Here is a 17040-nt window from a genome sequence, read left to right as displayed (position 1 = left end):
CATTCAGTATTATACATTATTTTCTATTTTACTAGATTTTAAAAATGTTTGACTCCATTTGACTCTACAAAAACTAAATATACTCCCATGAGCCACAAGAAACCTCCTTTAAAACTAAGTCAGCCAGTGCTTACGCCCATTATGTAAACAGCAAGGTTTTATGGGGAGAGAGTTAGAAAGACCAAAGGATTTTATGCAATAATGTGCAAGAATGAAAAACTTCAAGGGTGTGTTGGAAGAAGGAAATTTTAAAAAATCAAAAAATATATATATCAACACATATGTCTTTGAAGAGTTCTTTCCCTTTCTTCCAGGTTGCAGTGGCTGTTTTATCTTGCTATGCTGAAGGCAAATTCAAAAAAGAGCCTGAAAGGGGATGAGAGGTGAAGTATACAGACTTTCTTTTGAAGTATATGATCATGCCTCAAACAGAATAGCTGAATATATCGGTTTCCTGTAACATCACCACCATTTTAGTACACAAACAGTAATCCAAGCCTCAAATTCAAACCCGCTGATGGACAGCTCCTTTCGATTCTTACAATTCATTAACAAACGGTAAATCTCTAGGGTGTGATCTGTCAATGCTCCACCTCAACACCACAGATGCTGATGTAATTATGTACAGAACTGAAAACGCATTAGTCCTTGGTTTGGTCTTGATTATGTCCAGAGGGCGGGTCTCTCATGAAAGCTCATGAAAACTGCATTACTTCACACACTCATGAAGACATGAGATCATGGGATCCTGATACTGATCTCCCCTGTCTCCCACTGCCTAGGTGGCAATTAGTGACTCTGGCAGCCATTTAATATAAATGAGGACTCAAAATAGTATGATGGGCAGAGATGCTCCTGAACGTGGGTTCTTATGAAGGCTGTGCATCATTACTCAGTGCACAGCTAACTGTGTAATGGGCTGTTTGTTTGACTCACTGCAGGATACATGGCAAGATAAAAACTAATAGGCCCTGTTCTATTTCTGTTCTGGGGCTGTGCAGAAACTAGGCAACAATTCAGTCCCAAATCAGGCTTAACCACGCTGCCACCCACAACCAATTATAATGAATGTAACACTAAGGAGAAATGCATAAGGGAGGATGAAGTTCTAAATAGTATGCACTTTCTCACACATACACATAGGAGACTGCTTGCTGAACTATATAGAGTGTTTTCTGCTACATTTCAGAGTAGATTAAGTGTTGAGGGTTACGCATTACAATTAATGCGAGTTATGTAATCAGATTACTTTTACTAGTAATGTAGAGCATTACTTTTCAATTTACAACAAAGTTGCTTTTTCAAACAAGTTACTTTGTTTTGCCATTTATTGACTGACAGCTGTCAAGTACCCACAAATCGGGAGTAAAGGTGTAGGAAGTTGTGTGTGATGTGTAAACATGATGGTTATTATAGATCTAGACTAAATGTGAGCATGCATTTACTCATCTCACTTGCACAAAAACAGATTCAGTGTTCCTCAAAATGAATAAAAACAGTGAAACACAAACTCAGAATGTTACGCAAACCTGCAATAATTAAATATGTAAAATAACACAAATATACTCTATGTATTCAATCTCACTTTATAAAGCAATGTCTTTACTGTTGACCTTCGATGATCAAATTTAACCATAGTAAAAACCAAAAATGACTTCAGATAAACATCACATTTAAGCATAGCTGAAAGGTAATTCAGTAATCTAATACAGGCGTGAATTTTTATTTTCTTCATCCTGAGACTAATATTTATTTCACTTTTTGTTATTAAAAAACAAACAAGCATCTAATTTTAACTTCTAAAAACTTGGCTCATCGTCTTATCCATTTCAAAGTCATCCATAGAGCATACATGACTCTTTACAAGAGGTTTAAAATTAAAATTCAATCGACCAATAACTGCCATATTTGTAACATTGTATCATACTTTTCTTCACATGTTTTGGGAGTGTCCAATTGTTGTCAACCTATGGACTCATGTAAATTTAGTTTTGTCCTCCTTACTTCAAATTGATTACATGTCTAATCCAGGTTTATGTCTTCTCAATGATGATTCTGACTCCTGTATAAGTTCATTACACAAGAGAATGATGTTTGCTGGTTTTACAGCTGCAAAGAAAACAATAATGCAGAACTGGTTAACTCCGCACATGTATGCAAAAACAGATTGGATTCATAGCCTCCTCAGAATAGTGACTTGTGAATGTACAACAGCACGAATTAACAAAGCTAAACCTAGTACCATTGATGCATGGCAATGTTTTTCTTCCAACATATTGGATTATATAAAGGACATATCAACCCTTTTTTTTTTTTTTAGATTGCTAAATTATTGATAATATGTCTGTTGCTCCCCATTTTGCCTGTCTGTTTGAATGTGTGTTATTTTGTTATATCTAAAAACAATAAAAAGTTGATCACAAAAAAACAAACAAACAAACAAACAAGCAACCCCAGTCCAGGTGAAAAAAAGTAACCCAAAAGTAACGTAACCCATTACTTTCCATAAAAAGTAACTACATAACACAATGAGTTACTTTTAGGAAGTAATGCAATACTTTTAAAAGTATCTTTCCTCAACACTGGTTAGATTAACTAAAAACAATACCACATTTATTGTTGTGAGCCAAATCACTTCATTACTCGGACTTGAACCCATTCTGTATACTTTGGCCTTGTATCAAATTTACGTTCGCGAAGCACTGGCCCAATGATTGAACTCTGATAAACTTGATTGTTTTAACATCTGTGTCTGGGACAGACTATTACTTAGATAACACCTGACATGTAGGTGGGTCTTTTTTTAATCAATCATCCAATATGGCTCATTTCAAGTAAACGCTTCCCTCAGAAATGAATTTCTCTCTTTTCACATGACATTTATCATGATTCAGCTTTAACAGCTGACACTCGCAGTCATCACTCCACCTTCACACTGTCGTGCACACATCTGCTATGATGATATCATGATAAATTCAGCTCTCCAACGTAACAGCCAAACAGAAATAATACTAAATAAAATAACTCTAATTATTAAATAAAAAATTAATAATAAGCAAATATATTTATGATATGTTTATTTTTATATTTAAATTATATATATATATATATATATATATATATATATATATATATATATATATATATATTTTTTTTTTTTTATATATTATATTTATTGTAGCATTTTCAGATTTTCAAACAAATAGACAATACAATCACAGGACAGGACCAAACACAACTACACATCAAAAAAAAAAAAAAAAAAAAAAAACTCCTTCAATTAGATTCAAGTTTGCAGATAACCACATCACCAGGCACAGGCAAGGAAGGTCAGAACAGATTTTTGCCTAGTGTGACATTATAGACCAGATGAGATATACATAGGTATCTTTACATTGAAGACAGAGTTCAACGGAAATGACAAAATCCTAATGAAAAAATAAACAAATAGAAATACATTTTAAATAGCCTCGTCACTATTGATTTTTAACAAGTGATTGAAAAGTGGCCTCCAAGAGGCTTCAAACTTATCTAAATTTCCAGAAATACTATATCTAAGTCTTTCCACATGCAGAGTGGAGGAAAGTTCTAACAACCAAATCTTGAATAGTGGCTTCGAATTTTTCTTCCACATGCAGAGTATACATTTTTTGGCAATCATCAAACCATACTGTATAGGCAATCGGGTGGCATTATTAAGGCGCCGCAAGGAGGCCGACCAGCCAAGAACGGCAGTCGCAGGATCTAAGGGAAGCTCACAGGTATAAGCTTCAGAAAGAAACTGAAAAACTTCTGACCAGAATTCACCCAATTTTGGGCATGCCCAGAAAAGATGACCAAGAGATCCCTCTGCAGATTCACACTTATTGCAGAGAGGGGAGATAGTAGGATAGAAAGAATTAAGTTTAACCGTTGAGTAATGTAATCTGTGTAACACCTTATACTGAATAAGTTGGTGCCTGGCATTAATGGAACAGGTGTATATATTTTTAAGACATTTTTCCCAGTCCTCCTCAGAGAGCTGAACATCTAGTTCCTCTTCCCAAACATTTTTCAGATGAGTAGTGGAAAAATCTAACTGATTTGTGAATAAGTCAACAAATTTTGTTACTAACTTTGGAGAGTTGGGAACGCAAGTAAGCAATTTATATAATTCATTATCGGCTGATAATATTTCAAAATTTGGCACAGTGGAACGAACGTAATTTCTAATTTGTAGGTATCTAAAGAAGTGTGAAGCAGGAAGGTCATATTTCTCTGTTAGTTGAGTGAATGTGGCAAAATTATTGTCAATATATAAATCTCTCAAGGTAAGGATTCCTTTTCTGGCCCAACCTGAGAACACTGGATCTAATAATGAAGGTTTAAAGGCATGGTTACGACAGACAGGTGCAAGAAAAGAGGTATTTGGCAATTTAAATGCTTTACCAATCTGAAGCCATATCCTAAGAGAGTTATTAATCATAAAATGGGATCCTACTGCAGCTTTAAAAGTTGCTGGGTTAGCAAAAAGTAATGAGGAGAGTGACGAATTTGAGGCACCTTGCTCAATCATAAGCCATGAGGGGATGTCAATTGAGGGACTGTCGGGGCGCGGGTCCTGCCAGTAAGTTAAGGCTCTACAATTGGCAGCCCAGTAGTAGTGTTGAAAATTTGGCAAACCCAACCCCCCATATATATATATATTTATATAAAATAATACTTAATACTTATATATTTATAGCAGTGAAATACAAATATCAGTATAATTTATAAAATCTGGGGAAAAGGACCAAAACAAGTTTAATGTATAAATGTCAGAAATGTGCACATCACCATAATTTATGAGAAATATGTAGTCTATATAATGGGAGCTTTATCAGTGCTTTCAGTTCTGGTGCAGACTGGCCCTCAGGCCACGTTTGTTTGATTCTGTCTGGTCCAGATCTCTCTCAATCGATTCCAGAAGCCTCTCATTCACCCAATTAATATTTTGACATGTGCCAAAAAAAGAGCTCCCTTGAGTTAGTGAGTTAGTTTTTTTTTTATATACTTTTTTTTTTTGTACAGTTATTTTGCCAGGATTTTATACAAATTAATAAGAATTTGCAATCTACATTATATATAACATTGTTATACGTATGTTACAGAAATAATATAATAATTCAACAATAAAGGCTGGTATATAGATTTAAGCACAGTGCTGCTCACATCTCATGTCCGAATCCACTTTTGCTAGTTTAACGACGGGAAAAATAGTCGGTGCGCCCGGTGCATGGTCTAAAAGGGTTGTCCCTATTCTCTTAATGAGTAATGGGTGTGTTTTGGGCGTAACGTGCAAAAAAACAACCAGAGTCTCATATCCCATTCCATTTAAAAGCCAGTTGCGCTCAGGCCTTTGGCGGATTCGCTATTTACATGGCGGAATTTGCAAGCGGAAAAACTGAAAGCATCTCCAGAGAGGGAACGGATCTACTAGTGCGTGAGGTTAAAGCGCGCGAGCAGACCATCTACGGGACAAGCCGGATTCCACTATATCTTTATGTACACAATAATAATCTTTTAAATAGTAATCCTTTTATTTTTAATATTTGGCATGTTTGTGTGCTGCTGCTGCGCAAATCCATTTGCTATTTAAACAACGTGACACAGGACATGAAAATGATAATTGTGTCGGGCTGAAACTAGCAAAAGACGCATTGCGCCGGGTGTATGAGAGGTCCTATAGTGTTCATCTAAAATTACAATTGAATGAATTAAGCCAACTACAACAATACCAAATGCTAAAGTGATTCTACTAGAGAAGAAAAAAACCTACTGGAATACAGATAAACCTGCCATCCAAACTAACTGTCCATACTGTCCATACTCAAACATTCAAGTTAAGTTTCAGGCCACAAAAAGTCTGGTGCATGTGAGAGTAGCCAGCTAATCTGCTTTCTTTAGTGAGTTGGGAAAATCCAATTCCGGAAATCTATAATTCCGTAAAAGTTAATAAGCAGCCACAAAGCTGGCTGAGCTCCTGAGGGAGCAAGAGATAGATACGGTGAGCGAGAGAAAGTCAGAAAGAGTAATGGGTAGATGTGAGCTGAAGTCTGAGCAAGAACCCATAACTCAGTTGGGAGAGCCCCGAGGGCAAGAATAAGGCAAAGAAATTCCATTTTCAAAATGAGCAAAAAGACACATCTTTACATGTAAAGTATATGAACAATGTTTTTCAAAGCTCAATGAATATTGATCAAATCACTTAGCAGACTCTCTATATTCTCATATATAGATTCTCTGTTTGGCCAGAAGTGCTTCAGATAACTTTTAAGTCAATGTAATTTACTTTAGTGTGCAGTTCACCATTAGTTCCAATGACTGTTACAATTGTCTCCCAGGGTATGAAATCAAACCTCTGCAGCTCATCCCGAATGCTGCAGCCCCCCTATTAAACCCAAGCACTTCCACATCACACCGCTATTATGTTCCCTCCACTCCTTCCCTATTCCTGCTAAAATTGACACTAGGACTTAAATCTTTATTAGCCTAGGTGTGCTTTCTTGCCATTTGTTGATCAAAATGGTCTTATTTGTGATGACAACTGACTTTTCAGAGAATTTCTGGATAATAACATCTGCTAAATGCCTTAAAAGGATAGTTAATTTTAAATCAATAAAAAATGTCTCTGTGTTTTTTGTCTATCCAGTGAAAGTCCCAACAATGTATGGACAAAAACAGTTATTTACATTCTTTACAACCTCTATTGTGTTCCGCAGAATATAGAAAGTCATATAGGTTTGGAGCGACATGAGAGTGAGTAAATGATGACCTAACTTTAATTTTTGGGTGAACTCTCTCTTTAAATGTACAGGGCAAACTGAAACCAAAACTCTAAAGGCCTATCCAATATACTCATCTCATCTGAGCATCAGTGGTCCAATTACTGTTGTTGTGACAGATGTTAATGTTATATGAGACGAGAGATGGATTCTAGTATTGAATGTTCATGGCTGATGGAAGAGAAGTTTACAGTGGGAGGTGCCTGAGGGATGAGGGATGAGTAATGAGACATGAGGAACTTTGAGCAGGGTATTCTGACAGCAATGCCATATTCCCAGTGTAAACATTCACCATTTATTTGATTAGTGAGGGAAAAAATGCATTTGATCTTGAATAAAAGAAAAAGAAAAAAAGCCTTTTGATTACAAATTCTGATTCTGATCTAAGATTGATGCTCTCCATGTTCTTGGCAGGATGTAATTACAGATCTCCGCTGGACACCTGCCGTATCTTGGCACAGCTCTGTAATAATGCATTCACATCACTCTCTGCCTCAGAGGGCACCGCCAGAGGTGCTGTACTCCAAATCACTCATCAAAGACTTCCAGTCAGCATTAACATTTAAGACGGTGGGCACCGGGCTCAAATTATACTTTAGATTCATACCAGGCCTTGTTTTGCTCTCAGCAGTTCATGAAAATGAGATCTCGTGTCTCACATAGACGTGCTCTGGGCTGGTTCGGATTTGTCTCGTGTCCAGACTCTTTGATAAAAATCACTCGGATGGGATGAACATCCCATCTAATTTTGCCAGATTTTTGGGATAAAAAGCTAATAGATTAATAATAAATGCGCAACCTTGTTCACAGCTTCATTTAAATCTTGCACATCTCTTAAGCTTATCTGACCACAACATCCGACACAGTTCAGTTTGCAGTTTAGTATCAAACCTTGTATGTTCTCAAATGAAAAGCCAATTAACTTACTATAGTGATTAAAAAATGCTAATCAAACTCAACTTCTCAGCAATTCAGTGATTTAAACTGAATTTTCTTTGTCAATATGAAAAGATAAAGATCCAGTCTGTCAATTACAAGTTCAAATGTTGCTAGCACATGACAATTTATGGCGAAATCATATGATATTGTATGACTTGGATCATATGAAAATATACAACTTAAATAGGTTTTTTCAATTACGATCATGGTTAGATCTAGGGGTTCAGTTAGGGGTGGGCCTACCCTTTATGGTTAGGTTTAAGTCTGAAATGTACGTTCCCTCTAATGATTTTGCCATTTTGGTCAAATTATGATGACTTCTCATGACCAATAGCAACACCAACATGAGGAGTCTGAGAAGACTAGGAGGAACAAACCTTAAAAAGCTTTAATAATAAAAGGGGGGGGGGGGGGGGGGGGATTATGTTTTTTGAGCAATCAAGAAAAATGTTACAGTCACGGTTAGATTTAAGGTTCGGTCAGGGGTTGGGGCTTCGTGGTTATATTTATATTTGAAATGTACATCCCAACACTGGGTTGAACTTTGCATCAAATTAACGAAGCTACTCTAATACATAAATCCGTTATGTGGACTTTCTCCCTAAAACCAACAATATTTCAATTACAGTAGACAAAGGAATCCAAAAATAGGTTTCAAGCTTGTAAATTAGATAAAATTATCACAGGATAAGAGAACCCTATTGAGGCCTGGACGTACATATGCAAATGAACCCTAAATAGCTCCCACTCAGGAATTAGAAAATTGAGATCAAATTCCTTCTTTTTTTTTTTTGTGCTGTCAGACGGAGGTCCCAAATGAGCAGTTTCACTCGGCTCTAAAGTTACTGCTGAACTACTTTAAGAAATCTTTGAAAAAAGAAAGCTGTATGCTGTATGCATTGGAAGCCTCTGTGTGTGTATACACTGGGGGGGGGGGGGTCCAAATAGCCTGAGACCACCAAATCTTACATTCAAAATGGATACAAACGCTATGGTGTAACTGAACAAGAAATATTTCAGATTCTGCAATATTTCTAGGTCACTAATCAAAGAAGCAAATTTGTGAAATTGACCATGTGAACTCATTTGTACAGGTCTGATGCACTAAACGTCATAGGACCTGGTCTACAGCTCTGGTTCAGATGACAGAAGAGGAAAAGGAGGCCAGTTGTTTTGGGGCTAAGTGGAGACAGTGCACAGTAAATAATGAATGACTAAAGCACAGATCTCTCAGCCCCCATCACCTTTGTCATTACCTCATAGCCTCACACAGCAAACACAAGCGCAAGCTCACTGATGCATATTTTTACCCACCGAATCCCCAGCACTCCAAACATCACTTGCTTCCATAGACCTACTTGACCCAGAGAGCAGCTCTTCATCATCAAAAATGCAGAGTGAGTCATGTAGCAATTTACAGGGGTGACGACAGACTCTTGTTAAAGTCCTTAAAAGGGCCAAAATCACACACAAACAAAGACGTTGTAAGAACCATTTCAGTCACACTGCGAGTATGAGGGACAAATATTTGAGATGCGAAAAACCAAGAACTATGGCGACGCCACCATGAAGAGTCTGAGAAGACTAGAAGAAACAAACCTAAAAAAGGTTTAATAAATGGGAAGAAATCACAACTTTCTGAACCTCTCAATGGCAATGATTTGGTCTTTATAAGACATCGATTTATGAAAAAAATATAAAATATCAGTTGAAGTAATTTCAGATATACATCAAATTGAGGTTCATGCAATGCAGAATTGTGCATGTAACAATCTGGAAAGAGTATCAAATTATAATTCGCTTTAACAATAGAGAAATATACCTGTGCATCCATTACTGGCATCAAATCTGACAAGAGGTGATGGTACCAAGCAGTAATTGGGGACAAAGGCACTTACCTCACTGATGCCCACCTCTGAATCCTTCCTGAGGAACAGCGATACAACAGGAGATGTTAAACTCAGGGATATAATGATCCGTCACCTGTTCGGTCCTCGCCAGACCACCTCTGACTCGACTCCCCCTCTGCCAGCTGTACGAGTGGGCTCTCTCATAGCCGGTCCCCTGATATAGACACACAGAGAGGTGAAAGAAAGGAGGCGTGGTTCCATAGCAGATAAATAAAAGAGGGCGGGAGGGAAAGAAGTCCCTTAATCTACAATTCAATATCGTGCACTCCCCTCTCTTATTGTCTCTCTTTCCCTCTCTCACACAGTTACTCTTTCCCTCATGCATATTAACACGTCCCTGTTTTCCCTTATTCTCCCACACACATGGAGGAAACTCTATCACTCTCTCTATCTCTCTTTCGCTCGCCTCGAACTCTGTTTTTCCACTTTTTCTGGGCTCTCTGAGCCGGTATTCATCCGGCAGCAGTGTGACTGAATCAGGGCAGCTCTGGCCATCTGTTGGAGCCTCAGAGCTTCACCTATTCACATGGGTTCTAAAGCTGCGGGTCTGGCAGCGGGGAGAGAAAAGAAGGGGTGGGGATAAGGGATCAATCTTGGAGCAGGAGGGCAGGGGAATGGATCGCTGGGTACAGACTACAGAGAGAGTATTTATTAGGCTGGCAACTATCAGAAGCACTGGAGAGCAGAGGGTTGTTAACAGGGGCACAGACAAACTGCAAAGTTAAGTGCTTCAAGAAACAACCCCCCCCCCCCCCAAAAAAAAAGCATGGGACGCAATCAGATGCATACAGATGAATTTCGGAGGATAATTAAATGAATAATACAATTATTTAAATATTAATGTATTTAAAATGTATCCAAAGTAATTTTTTTCAACATAAGGAGTCAGCATTTGCAGTAGTTAAGTAAACTAGAATAGAACAGACTGCTACAACTCAAGTGAAAAAAGACACTTATAGAAAGTATTTTATGGTTTAGTTAAGTTCTCACAGAATTAAGTATGATTTAAATTAACTGGATATTGTTAACCTTTTGTTACCATTTTAACATTCAATATCTTAAACAGTATTTCAAACTGTGTATAGCATATTGAGAAGATATGTAATGTTACTTTTCTAATCTTGTTAGATGATTAAACAACTTTTAGAAAATCCCCAAAAAAGGCAATGAAGGGGTCATATTTTGGAACTGTCATGTGTGAGACATGGATTGGGCTCTTTTGATTTAGAACCGTAAGAAACCGCTTAGCAAGAGTGCAAAAGTGCCCGCCCACTTTTTCTGTGGCATTGGTTCCGGTAGTGTTTTTCCCATTAATTTCTCCCATAGGGATTTTTTAAAAGTCATTTAAGAGTTATTAGCCATGAACAAAACCAAACAGCTATGAGGTGATTTCTCAACTTTATAAACTTTCATTTGAAGCAAGAAAATATTTGAAAATCAGACAAGACTATAGCATTAATGAGGGAAAGAATACAATCAGCATTGTGAATGACATTATAATTCAATCAAAATTATGGAGAAATATACAACTGAGAATAACAACTGGGCACAACTGAGCTCTTTTGGCATGATTTGCTTGTCTCTGATTGGTGGAGTTTTTTTTGGGGGGGGGGGGGGGGGGGGGGGCGAATCATGGATGAAGTGTTTGACCTGGAACTCTGCTGTTAAACATGATTACTTAAAAAAAGAAGTAAAAATAATGTGGGCTGATAGCTGAGACAAAAGCATATACCATCAACTAACAACTTCGTAGCTCTGCCTAAAACTTTACAAGTTATCATTAACAATCAATTCCCATAAATTGGAGAAAATGAATGGGATTTTTACTTCCGGAACCCAACTGTTGCACTGTTAACACTAATGCTCGTAATAATTCATTTATTTGAGTAGGGTAAACTTAAATTAAACAAATGAGTTAAATCAAATTAACTTTTTATGAGTATTTATAAATTTCTTTCTCTTAAATTCACAAAACTGACACATTTTAATTAATCTGAATTGTTTCATTGTTTTGAGTTTTACGAACTTGTTTCTTTTAATTAGACAAACTTAAATTGAATTGAAACTGGGCTGGGATTTCTATACCATGCTTTGCCATGACCTCAAATTAAGTGTTATATAATATATATTTTTTGTGCAATATTAATATTAAGTGGGAAATTTAGTGTTTAATGCTTTGCTATGCTAATTTAGAAGAGTTTCTGTTATATGGGTTTTTTGGGGGGGTTACCATCATGGTGACGAGTGGAGCATGAGCTTGGTTTGAGAACCGATATACTGTTAAATGTTCTATATTGCCGTACTCATTCAGCAATTGCTATGCTGCTGCATTGTGTTACCAATTAGCAAGTTAGCACTTACTGAATTAGCTAACCAAGTTTTTTTCCACTGCTAAAAATATTTAAGTTGAGATTGTGATAATTTTGTTAAATGTAAGAATTAGCTTAACAAAGTTGAGAGCAATTAAAATGTTTGAGTACAATGTAGTACTAAATGTTTGATGTAGATGATTACCTCAATTTTTTTGAGTTTTCCAACTTATTCGGGTTTACAGAACCCCCAAGCAGCCACCCAGAACACTTTTCCAAATACATAAGAGAATAAAGAACACTCAGAACACCTTAGCAACTGTATAGCAATGCCTGCCAACCGCCTAACATTGTGTCTTTAGCACAAAGAAAGAAAACATCTAGTCTGTTTGCTACAATCTCAATTTTAAGCCCATCAATTCCCAAACACATTTTAAAAAAGAAACACCTAATCATGCTGTTCATCAAAATAGAGTCAAGTTGCATCAAACGATAAACAAAACACCAGTAGAAACCACAAACTTGACTGCTCACCCATCCAGTGCAGCGTCTCTTACATCTCAGTGATAATGTCACCCATGTGCATATTGGTTCACTGGCAGCTGTCATTTCTCACAATGAAAGTGGCAGTGTCACGTATCCTGCTCCCTCAGGAGTCTCGCAAAGAAATCAGTCACTGTCTTTGGAACGCTCACATGATGGATGCCTCTGTTTATTTGCGTTCGCAGGTTATTTATTTGCACAGAGGCACAAACGATCAGAGGAAGAGGACATCTAATCACTCATCCGCCCCCTTCCACACTGTATATCTCAGGAGCTGCAGGCAGCATCTCTAATGAAAATGAAACTATCACAGTCAAACTAAAGTTTTCTCTCAATTTTATGGGAAAATTTACATCAAAATGACTAAACGACATTTGATTCATAATAAATAAGGAGTGTTTGCTAGGCCTCCATTTTGATCAAGCATCAAAGATACAGCTAACTGCTCTTCAATCTTTTTGTAATAGTTATTTTGATCAGAAAAAAAAAAGATTATGATTGGTTTACTTCAATTTGAATCTGTCCAACCACATGCATGTGATTTCAATGTCCAAGCTGTAAAAGCTAAACAGGTGATAGAAATCATAAGTCAGTAACTAATTGTCATTTTTGATCATGAAAACATTTGATGGACTCAAATAGTCACTGACATGAGCAGCTGGAACAATGTTGCTCTAAAGAGATGACGTGCACGCACACACACATCTCATCACTAAATGGAAAGACATGATTTATTAATGCATGTTCTCCCAGGAGGAATGAGATGTCTAGATTCAGATCCTGTGAGATTTTGAGCATGGAGATTGAGATTGTGAACAAGTGTTTGATGTCATTCCTCATGAGGACACATTTTGTTGCACTTTTTTCCAAAGCAGTCCTCAGTAACCAGATTTCACACAAAAATGTACACTACCAGCTTGGCTAAAATGACAAAAATATTTCAAGCAAGGTGTAAGTTGGACCAGATAAAGGAAAAGCAGCCCCAGAACTCAAAAATAGTAATAAAAAAACAAGTAGGTGTGTTCAAACTTAGTATACGTTTACTGGTAATGACAATGTATACCAAAGTATGCCAATGTATACAAAACTTATACGAAAAAACATGGATAAAAACAGTTCCACCTGCATTTTGAACAACTGGCCTACATCTAAAAGTCACGTTTAGTTCCCGTGGACACGGTTGTTTGCTCGTGCAAATAAATAAGGCGGAATAATGTTTACTCTGATTTTCCAAAAAGGACGGCTATGTTCCATCCTGCTGGGCCATTGTAACTGGCAAGGACTCCACATTGAAATGAATGCGTTTCTCTATGCAAGTTGTTCCTCACTGATAAAAACGTCTGCTGTCAGCTCCGGTTTAAGAAAGAGAAGACTTTGTGCAAATTAGACCAACCCCTCTCTACCTCTGAAAGCAGTCCATTCTCTATGGGCATTTTATTTTGTTCAGGCCTGAATCCCTCCTCCATCACCCCACATTGCCTCTTCAAAACCACTACTCTTTTATTCCTGACGGCTCAAAGAGCATCTCTATCAATCGGTTGATGCCCTTGTGATCACCATGGCTACCTTAGGAAAGGAGCTCCCCGTTACAATGGATTTGAATGGTGGTGTCTTAAATATTGAGAGACAACATAGATGTTTGAGTGGCATGCGGATTTACTGCTACTCGTGCATTCCTCTTATGGCTTGATGTTATGGAACAGCAGTAAACTCATCCTGATTTAAGGTTTACCCAATTAAATTTAAAGGAATAATCCAGGGTTCAGTACAAGACATAATCGACAATATACTTTTTTTCCCCTTTAAAATAAAGAAAAAACTTACAGTTAGAATGGAAACGAATGGGGCTGATGCATAAACGTTAAAATACTCAATAGTATAAGACGACAATATTCATGTTACCATGATTTTAGCGGAGAAAAAAAAAATCTTAATAAAAACTGTCTGTGTATAATTGTTTGATTTTAAATGCTCTAAAATGCTCATAAATGCTGTCATTGCCCAAATAATACAATGTTTTAACAGAAAAAATTAATGTGCTGTTGTAAAATATCACATTTCTTCTTTTAAAGCCTCCAAAAAAAAGTCCCAATTCACTTCCATTATAAGTGCCACATTGTAACCTTGATCTTGGCTTTAAAAAGGAAAAGAAGCCACATTTATTTCTTCTAATCAACATGGTCACAAAATTTGTCAGTTAAGTTTAAGTTGTTTTGAACCTGGAATATTCCTTTTTTTTAATTCCTAATTTAAAAGGCAAAATTCCTGCAAGCCTGCATGACACAGAAGTGAATGCAGTCACTTTCAAAAGTTGTGTTACAGAAGACTAGAGTGGTGCACTGCATACCAAGACCTCATTAAATGCACAGCATTCCACCAAACATCTGAGGGTCATTAACACCAACAGTGATAATGTCTATTGTGCATCATGCTGTCATGTCTAATGTATTCCGTCTTATTTATTTATTCCGCTTGCCACTGTTCACACGACAGACTCTGATTATTCACATAAATAGTTAATATGACATTTATGAACTGCCATTTATTCCATGCAATTGCCTGCAAGCCTCACATTTGAGGAAATGATCTGTAATTCTCCCCAATATAAGTGAAGGACAGAACAGAAGAGTGATGAAAACAGGGAGAATATTTAAAAGGGCAGATTGATAGCATTCGCTGGTTAAAATTGAGCATTTCAGAGATGTCAAAGTTTCACTGTTAGCAGTCTAAAAAAAAAGAAGCTAGTTGACAACTGATGTTTCTGATTATTATTATTGGGCAAAAATTATACATGGATGATGCTTCACTTTGGGGGGCATTTGACAAAATGAAACTTGAATTTAGAAAACATGTTGTTTCTGAATTAAAATATCATAACAATATATTTAGTTATATGTTGATAACTAAATATCAAGTTTTTCAGAAAACTGAATTGTTCTGTGAAATTATTGGCAGAATGGTAATGACAGCATTTTTGGGACTTTGCTACACATTATTTTCCAAATTGTACACAAACACCAAATGATCTGAAAGTATTTCCCACATTTTAGTTTTACTATTATTATTATTATAGAAGAAAAGTTACAAAGGCTGAATAAGGGAAAAGCAAAAATAGTGAATTCCTGGTCAATTAAACTACACAATGGCCCGGTTTCACAGACAGGGCTTAGACTAAGCCAGGATTAGACCATAGATCAATTAAGACATTTAAGTAATTTTTATAAACATGCTTAGAAAAAAACATTACCGATGTGCATCTTAAAACTAAAAAGGCACTGATATATTTTTAAGATCAGTCAGTGCAAGTTTATTTCAGTGGAAACAGCTCAGACTTACATTTTAGTCTAGGACTAGTCTTAAGCCCTGTCTGTGAAACCAGGGGAATATGTAATTAAATGAGAAAATAGTGATTAAAGAGACACAAAAAAAGCTATTATAATATCCTTTCAAAACTAGAATGAACTTTTAACTTTAGAACTTTTTTTTTTACAATCATCTAAGGGGCAAGAAAAGTTCTCTTAATTGATACATAACCCACCTAATACAGTTTAAAACAGTGACACTATGCAGGTCAGGAAATAACAAGAGCTAGTTAGTGTGTGTCTGGCGGTAAAGCATAAGGCCTCAAGTGAGAAAACATCTCATTTAAAGTCTCTTTGATTGCCTGTTACTTTGCAATGATTATCACAGTCGAATAGATAGGACTAGGATCGTTGCATTAGCATCTACATGTCATTCTCTAAGCATTCACCTATAATTTAAAATTCCACATGCATTCCCTATTTCTCATTCAGACACACCACATCTTCAGCAACAGAGAAAGATTTGGAGTCTTTCACCAAACATCTTGAGTGGCTGGCCAAAGCTTGTTCACTGCTCTTGTATACAATCAAGAATGCTACGCTCCCACAGTGCCTTCAAAAGCCCTGAATTAATAATCACAGCACTTTTTAGGAACTATGTAGATTAGCAACCAGTCATGTTTGCTGCCTTAAATTATTAATGAGTTGTTTGCACCACAAGTTGACCTTCCTTCGGTTGTTGCTGCTCTCCAAACAAACGTGCATGGCAAGCAGGACGAGCGGAGTGAAGCACCAGGGCTTTTTATAAGAGACATGCTTTTACTGAATGAGAAGGTTAGGAGCGAAAATAAAACCGAATTGCACAAGTCAAGCCAAACCCCTTGGACTTTTGAATGTAGAGGTAAAAGGTCAAATAAAGTGACTCTCTCATAATGGGACATCAACCAGCAAGGCTGTAAAGACACCAATGAGAACTATTGAATGACATGAAACACAAGAAAAACCAATGAAAACAGCAGGTGATATGCCTGGTTTTTGAAGGAAAACATTTGTATGCTAGCAGAAAGTCTTTTGTCCAACAACATGTAAGAAACTGATACAAACTAAACACTGAATTTCCTCTCCTCAATAACAATTTAACACATTTGTTAATATATTTCATCATTCAACAACATAATTACCTCCCTATGTTTTCGGCTAAGCACTTCCCAGAACTCAAAAATCATTATTTTGC

General features: G+C 36.7%; 1 protein-coding gene across 1 annotated transcript in view; it reads right to left on the bottom strand.

Annotated features, from left to right (window-relative positions):
- The window catches only part of sulf2a (sulfatase 2a), a 32363-nt gene extending 22562 nt beyond the window's left edge, over window positions 1–9801 (bottom strand). The window contains exon 1 of the mRNA XM_079857608.1: window positions 9641–9801. The gene's annotated coding sequence lies outside the window, so the exon portion shown is untranslated. The remainder of the gene's footprint in view (window positions 1–9640) is intronic.
- Between the last annotated feature and the right edge of the window lie 7239 nt (window positions 9802–17040).

Source organism: Squalius cephalus, assembly GCF_949319135.1.
Source record: "Squalius cephalus genome assembly, chromosome: 22".
In the NCBI taxonomy this organism is placed as follows: Eukaryota; Metazoa; Chordata; class Actinopteri; order Cypriniformes; family Leuciscidae; genus Squalius; species Squalius cephalus.
Note: the sequence above shows the minus strand (reverse complement) of the source record. Positions and strands in the feature narration are given on the sequence as shown.